At 41.5% G+C, this 8,153-nt stretch overlaps 1 long non-coding RNA gene across 1 annotated transcript; it reads right to left on the bottom strand.

The window, feature by feature from the left end:
- Positions 1–616: 616 nt before the first annotated feature.
- On the bottom strand, positions 617–6,866 carry LOC128097360 (uncharacterized). The gene is made up of 3 exons (XR_008213847.1): positions 6,683–6,866; positions 3,450–3,596; positions 617–3,367 (listed from the first exon to the last, which is right to left on the bottom strand). It is a non-coding gene; the product is annotated as an uncharacterized LOC128097360 (long non-coding RNA).
- Positions 6,867–8,153: the final 1,287 nt, after the last annotated feature.

Here is an 8,153-nt window from a genome sequence, read left to right as displayed (position 1 = left end):
TCCCAGCACACACATGGCAGCTCACAACCATCTCTATCTCCTGTTCTAGAGGATCTAGTACCTTCTTCTGATCTTCTCAGGAACCAGACTTGCATGTGGAATACACACATAGGTGCAGGCAAAACACTCATACAATAAATCAAAACCCAAAGAAGTGTCAACCATGACATTTAAGGATTTTTCTTTAGGCCGAGAGCTCACAAATAACAACATGGAGACTTATTACTAACTATGAAAGCTCGGCCTTTACTTAGGCTTGTCCCACTAGCTCTTATAACTTAAATTAACCTGCTTATATTAATCTACATTTTACTGAATCAGAGAGGAATTTGTCACATATTCACTACTCTGAAGATGAGTGCCAATCTATACCTACCACCAGCTCCCCTCACTTCCAGCATTGCATCATTTTTTACAGAGAGGCCATCATGTTTCCCCATAGACCACAGTGAATTTATGTGTGAAGTTAGTTCTCTGAGCTATATTAGGTCTGTTCCACAAACTATTGATCAATTTACTTCTGTCCTGAAAACACATGCTGTGCTACTTAGCATATAGTGCCTTGTTAATCCCATCGATCAAGAATCAGACCACTACCACAGTTTAAAGCCAAATTTGAAGCAATCTTTAATTAAATACTGGCCACGGGGATAGGCTCTGGCCAGGTCCATACCAAGGATCCTGGAAAATGGCCCAGAATCACAATTTGTAGCAACTTAAGAAGGAAAACCCGTAATTCATTGCATTTCCCATCTGGTCCAATCAGGGTCAAGCATACATCCTGACGTAACTCCAGCCTGTGAACCTCCTGCCCATATGTGACCAAGTACATCAATGCAGATGGGTCAAAAAACTTGTTTAGGGGAATGAAAAACAAGTGGCTCGTTATCTCCCATAAAGAATAGCCTCCAGCATTTTAGGAACTATCTGTCCTTGGGAAAAGAGATTGCAGATCAGAGGCATTTTTGTTTCATGGATCTCTTAGGCATAGTAATTAAAACTTAAAATGTAACTTTGACTCTCACATTGCCCCCTTGAGATGTATCCTGAGTCAAATCCTTGACTCTGTAATGGGTGCCTGTTTATATTGGGATCTAATAATCATCAGCTTAATGATACCCAGACAGGAATTATCATTTAGTTAAGGCATCAATGATGCAAGAGCCAACAGCAATTAGCAAAAGCAGAAGGCCAAAGGCCCCTTGATGAATGACAGAGTTTCTATCAAAAAAGAACCTGGAAATGAGAATGGGAACCAGTTTTTATTTCATCTCAGGTCCCCCTTTTCTACAGTGATTTCCTTTAGTACAGCCAGATTATTTCTAATGATTCCAGAGTGGTTTATATAGAAATAATATTTTTTTTCTTAAAGCTATATGATAATGTCTTTGTTTTACATTACAGAACAGCTTGAGTACCCTATCATAGCCCTATTTAAGCTAATGAATCTACCTGTTGATAGATTTGGGTCTATTTGGTTCCAGCAGGTACCTTTCCTGGTATGCCAATAGGCACTATAGGCAACTGTTTTGCCCCCTATGCCAGGGAGTTTCCTTTTGATTTGATATTCCAGCCTGTTGGGGGACAAGGGGTGATGTACTCTCTTCTGTAACTACTTCCTGCTGAGACAAGGACATTGTTGTCAGGGCCCAGGAAGGCTATAATGCTAGTCAAAGCCAAGAGGGAATTCAAGCAATGGGACATGTAACAGAAGCATCTTGTTTGCAGAGACAGCTGAAGAGATAGGGAGCATTGACATCAGCTGGACTGGTCCACATCAGCCTTCAGCAAGTCCAGGGCTCTCAGTCATTTGCAGCCGGTTGTAGTCCACAGCTGATGCTTGCATGTGTCTGTCAGCTAAGTAGAAACCTGCTAAGACAGATATAGACTATGGAAAGAAGTTAAAATTTATGAACTTAAAGGAAAATAGTACATTTGGAACTTTTTCACAACCATAATCCTAGTAATTGGGGAAGGGGGGGAGTCCCAAGACCAGGAGAGAGAGATACCATCTTCAGGAATAGACAGGTGGGAAACTTAGGCTATACTTATCTGGGGTCCTTTTGACCTGTGAGAAGTGGATCCAAGTCTTATGACTCCCTTGATTTGCTGAAGCTTACATGATTATTTTTCTAAGTTTATAAAAAGATATAAAAGTTTTAGGTATCATTAGTAGGTAACTGGTGTCTATAAAATAGCTGGAGTAGATTCACATCTTTTAGTTCTAGCAAAAGCTATAGATTTGGGTTAAAAAGCATGAACATTTTTTTCTCTCTCCAGAAAGCCATGTATCAACTGGGCTGAAATGTCTTTAGCCCAATGGAAGCATCTTTAAGTATATACTTAGAAGACAACCAAAAGAAATCTAAAATCTGAGCTTATGACTGAACAGTAAGTAGTCAGTGCTCTACCAGCTTATCAGAACTCCATTGATGTGTATCAGAACTCTGAACTTTTGAAGTCTTGGTGTAATGTAACAATAGCATAGAAAGCATAGATGGGGAAAGAAATCTGAAACATTTCCCATTTTTATATATCTTAAATCATTTATTTATATCTTTACTACTTGCATTTACATCTTAAATCATTCTGAGATTCTTAAAATGTATTTAAGCTTTTATATCCTCAGACTTTGATATATCTTAAAACATTCTTAGACCCTCAAAACTTGCACAGACTTTAACCCTTTTTTTTTTTAAAGATTTATTTATTTATTTATTGTGTATACAGTATTCTGCTTGCCCATATGTCTGCAGGCCAGAAGAGGGCACCAGATCTCATTATAGATGGTTGTGAGCCACCATGTGGTTGCTGGGAATTGAACTCAGGACCTCTGGAAGAGCAGTCAGTGCTCTTAACCTCTGAGCCATCTCTCCAGCCCCCGACTTTAACCCTTTTTTCCACCTATTCATTTACCAGAGACAATAGCAGTTATTACTGAGAGCAGTAATTTCAAATCATGTTCCTTTAGTGGAAAGTTGTACCTGAAACCTGTTTATCTCTTCATACAAAGCCTATTAACAAGGCAAACCTATCTACCTTTTCTCAACAGGATACCTAGTAGCTCTAGAAAAATCAATATTAAATGAGATAACAAGCTGGTGTAACCTTGGGGAAGAACCCTGTTGCCTGCTTCTACTAAGCTAACAGTTACAATTAGCCTAGCCATTAATACCATCAGATATTTGAGAAGGATAAATTGTAATGAGTATAATCCAAATGGCCTGTGTATCAGGTAAAATGGCAGAGACTAATCCATTACCTAGATAAGTATCCCAGGCATCTGTGGTCTCCATGGCATTCAGGGCAGAGATACCAGGACAGTATCAGTCTTTGTCCACCAGGCCCATAAGGTGAGAGATTTTTCCTGTGGAGGAGGAACATGGGAGAGACTGATCTTACTTTGTCTAAGCAAAGTGAGGTACTCAACTCTTCAGCATCCCACTCACCCACAGTTTGGGCAGGGTCCTGGCTGCAGATGCGGCATTGGTGCAGTCTTTCCCAGTGATTAGTGTTACCAAACCCAGGTGGAGTCATCATGGTTCCCCATCATCTTCTTTGGAGACCTTGGGGTCACTGCTAGGATCTGGGAGTCTCTGTCAGTTATAGTAAGATTTTCCCATTATGCAATTTAAATGCCATATTCATCAGATCTCTGATAAGTTTGAGGACCATTATCTATTAAATATATATGAGCTAAACAAATCTAGGTTTAACCTTGAAAACATACCTAATATGACTATAAGTTTGATAATTATAGATGACTAACTACTAATCTGTATTTCTTAATTATATATTATATTTTTAAATGAGTTGCATAGGTGCAATACCTTAAACAAGAGTAGAAACATATATACAGTATAACAAAAATAACCTCAAATTTCTATCAGTATACAAAAATTGATATCAATGTGAAATATTTGAGACTAGTAGTTTCTTTTAATTTAAAGTAAATTCAATAATTTACCTTTTCCTAATATCTCTCCCACCTTTTTTTTAAAAAAGATCCCTGAATCTAACCTCCTTTGTTTAGTTTCCTTCCTAACCATGACCAATAACAACTTACAACCAACACCATTAAACAATGACAAACATCTACCAAATGGCCAGAAACCATCCATCCAACTCTTGGGAATATGGGCATTGTGTTCTCTAGATTGCTCCCTGATGTCTGGGGTGACAGCTTTTCCAGAAGACCCTTAAAAATTTGGATAATGATCAAGTCCTGGGAGAGCTAGTTGTAACACTTGTTGTCCACTCTCAGAACTGTTCCCTGCAGAGGGATCAGCACACATGTCACCTGTCCTGTAGTCTTTCCTGGCTTCCTTCCTCACATCTGCAGACAAGATCCTCAGGAGGTCTCCCCTGGGCAAATCTGATCTTTATTAATTTTGAAGGAATCCATAGGTTTTGTGGAAACAAAAGCACAATCTTTCCCCCAGTGCAACGCATTTCCCAACTTCTGTTCTGAAGCTAAGACATCCTAAAGTTTATAGGCTGATTTAATTCAGCAGTTCCTTTCATAATCAAATGTCTCTCAGCAGCTGCTGCCATTTGTTCACTAAAGACTTCATTTTAGTCATATTTCTCTTAATTATCCTTAACAGTTTACAATATCTTATCTTTCGTAAGACTGTGACTTGATGGGGTAGGTAGGGCTTGTGAGCAGGAACTGGGGGAGCCTGGAGGCTAGCGTTGTCCTTGACAAGTTAATAGCCACCACAGCAATATGTTAATGGAAAGGCCATTAGTTCCTTTTACCAGAGATGAGGAGAATGAATCCCTTTTTAGCAAGCAGGAACTTTCTTCAACCCCCTGAGGGAAGGTGAGCTTTATCCAAATGCCTGATGTTGGGGAAAGAACTTTATAGCTTTATCTCTGTTAAGTTTGAGCCTTAGAAAACAATTTCTATGAAGCTCCTTTTAGTATCTGTTGGCATTCTGGCCCACCCCTTGGGGACCTGCACTACATCTCGACATAAAGCCTCCTTTAAGGAAAAACCCTTCACTTCTTCCTCTTCTGCTTCCTTCCTTTCTTGCCATGGGGTGTGCACACCTCTGCTTTCCCTCTTTCCCACCCTTTCTCCCTCTCTCCCTCTTTTACTCTTTCTCTCTTTCTCTCTCTGTCTCTCTCACATAATAAACTCTTGATGTGGATGCTGTGTCTGCATGGTATGAGTGACTTTCCACTGTGCCACGCTGCTACCCACCATGTCTGCATGGCATGTCTCCCTCATCCACCTGGGCACCTTGGCCCAACCTGCCAAGGTCTCCCACACCATGTGGTGTCGTGTGACACAGCAGGTTCCCCTGGCATTTTCTTCTACCCACCAGCAGTCTGAGAAATGCTGGGACCCTGTGCCATCTAACACCATCATTTTTCCAACTAGAGAACCGCTGAGACTCTTTACCCTATCAGTAAGATTCCTCCCTTCCCTTCTGGCCATTTTCCATGAGTTAGGATTCATCTTATCTCTTGACCATGGTTTCTCAAAATTCCAGTACCAGCAACTACGCTTCCCCGGTCCTGCCCTCAGGTCCTCGTCCCTGCACGGTACCCCACTGCCCATAGCCTTTGGATGATGGTCCACTGGCTATCTGGAGCCATCACTGGTCCACGCTGACCCTCTGGGATGCTGGAGGTCAGTCTGTTGGACCTTCTACCTCACTGTGGAAAATGTGCCTACCACCTAACCTCTATCCCAGCTCTACCCTGCTGGAGTCCTTCCTTATCTCTGCTCCCTCATGCTCTTCCAGTCTCTGCCAAAGCAGTTACATCATCACCTGTCACCAGGTCCCTTTCTGTGACATGTGCACCTTTTAAAATTGCCTGCCAGGCAAAGCTCATTCTCTTTGTCTGTCCTTTGCCTCTAATCCTTTCCTTGTCTGTAATTTCATCTCTTGCCTCTTTTCTTCTCTCTCTCTCTCTCTCTCTCTCTCTCTCTCTCTCTCTCTCTCTCTCTCGCTTAACTCTGTTGCCAGGACCTCATCTGCCTGTTCCACTTGGGGAAACTGGTGCTGCCATTTTCCTGCATGTGCCTGTCCCTCTTGCCCAACCAGGCTCGGCTCCAGATGACCAGGGAAGGGGTAGGCTGAAGTGCGGGGCCCAGGAATGTCCTGTCTTGGTGTGGGAGCCCATGGGGGGGTGGTGCATACTTGAGTCAGGGCTCTCTGGGCAGATAATGCACGTGGCCCTGAGCCCCACCCCAGGCTGACAAGTGGGACAGGAGTCAGTGCATTGTGGGATGGGGACCCTCAGGTGCTTGGGGATCCAGGCCCCTCCAGCTGCCAATTGGAAGGGGTGGTAGATGAGCTGCAGAAATGTCTGGCCACTTGACTATATTTCTGCCTGATTTTAGATGCTTGAGGTTCTCTGTTCCTTATCTGTTCGGTTTGTCTTGGAAAAAAAAAAAAAGCATGCCAGAGGGTGAGCATGTGGTCAGAGGCACCATCTTGACTGAGGTCAAAGACAGACATGTCATTTGGCTTCATCACTATCTTTGATGTGGTCAGGGCCTGCCTCTCCCAAGTCTCCACCCTAATGTGGCAGATCTGCTCCCTCCCACCTGTACCAGGACTGCTTTCTGATTGCTTTCTTGCAGCTTTACAGTTTACTACAACGTGTGAGTCAGCGATGAAGAGGCCACCTTTGTCTTCCTCAGCACACATTGGTTCTCCCTTACCTTAAGATTTATAATTTTGTTTTGTTTTGTTTTCCGAGACAGGGTTTCTCTGTGTAGCTTTGCGCCTTTCCTGGAACTCACTCTGTAGCCCAGGCTGGCCTCGAACTCGCAGAGATCCGCCTGCCTCTGCCTCCCGAGTGCTGGGATTGAAGGCGTGCGCCACCACCGCCCGGCTAAATTTATTTTATTAGATATGATTAAAAATCTGTTAAAATTAAAGAAAAAATTAAAACTATTAACACTGGGAATTAAAACAATGCTTGTTTAATAAGATATTAAAGCTGCACCTCAATGCTTTTATATATAAGATTACACCTTGCTCTGGCAGCTAAACTTTATAATTTAAGAGTCACCCAGACGATAATGGTTTGATTATAGTTGTGCCATATGTGTTTTCTCCCTCTTAAGAAGATCCTTTATTTTTGATATTCCAGGAAGACATTTGAGAGATTTAAATGTTTCAAATCACTTTCCCCTTCTATGATATTGTTATATTAAGATTTCAAAAATTCAGATTTTAACATTAATAGAATTCTGATCACAGAATTAAATCTCTGTCCAATCTGTACATGGCTCTCTCTAAACAAAAATGTACATACCTTTTAACCCAAATCTGTAATTTTGCTAGTACTCAAAGGTATGAGCCTAGATACCCATTACCTGCTTTTCTATGATTTAGATTTCAATACTGACCAATAATACTAATATGTCTAAAACTTTAATGTCCTTTTATAAAGCAAAAATTCATATAAGCCTCAGAGGATCAAAATAAGCCATTGAATCCACTTCACAGAGGTCAAAAGGACTCTAGATAAGTACAACACCTCCCCTTCCCAATTTAGGCTATGGGCCTAAAGGTTCCAAATAAGTTCATAAATTTTAACTCTTGCCTCTAGCCTGTTTTAGCAGGCTTCCGTTTGGTTGACTGACACATCCAGGCATTAGCTGCTGACTTCAACCTGTGAGCCATGGACTTACTGAAAGCTGGTATGGACCAAGCCAGCCGATATGAATGCTCCTTGTTTCCAGCTGGATTAAAATCAGATGCTTCTGATTAATACCCCATTGCCTAAATTTCCTCCTTACCTTTGACCAGCCTCTCAGCCTTGTTGGGTCCAGACCTCCTGCACCCTGTTTCAGCTTGAAGCAGCTATAGAAGAGAGTACAAGGTCCCTGTACACCCTCCCCCCCAAAAAAAAACAGGCTAAAGGCTATTTCAAAGAGAAACTCCCTGGCATAGAGGATAAAATATCTACCTATAATGCCCATTGATATACCAGGAAACCTTACCCAAATTTGTCAATTAATAGGTTTATTAGCTAAAATGGTTCTGCAATAAGTAAGACACTTGACCTTCTTTATGCAGAACCAAAAGGTATTATATGACCTTAAGAAATTATTACTTCTATATAAGTCATTCAGGATTATAATCTGACTGTACTCAAAGATCAGAACTACAGGGCCTCAAAAA

Source organism: Peromyscus californicus, unplaced genomic scaffold (genome assembly GCF_007827085.1).
Source record: "Peromyscus californicus insignis strain IS unplaced genomic scaffold, ASM782708v3 Scaffold_5__1_contigs__length_169319896, whole genome shotgun sequence".
In the NCBI taxonomy this organism is placed as follows: domain Eukaryota; kingdom Metazoa; phylum Chordata; class Mammalia; order Rodentia; family Cricetidae; genus Peromyscus; species Peromyscus californicus.
Note: the sequence above shows the minus strand (reverse complement) of the source record. Positions and strands in the feature narration are given on the sequence as shown.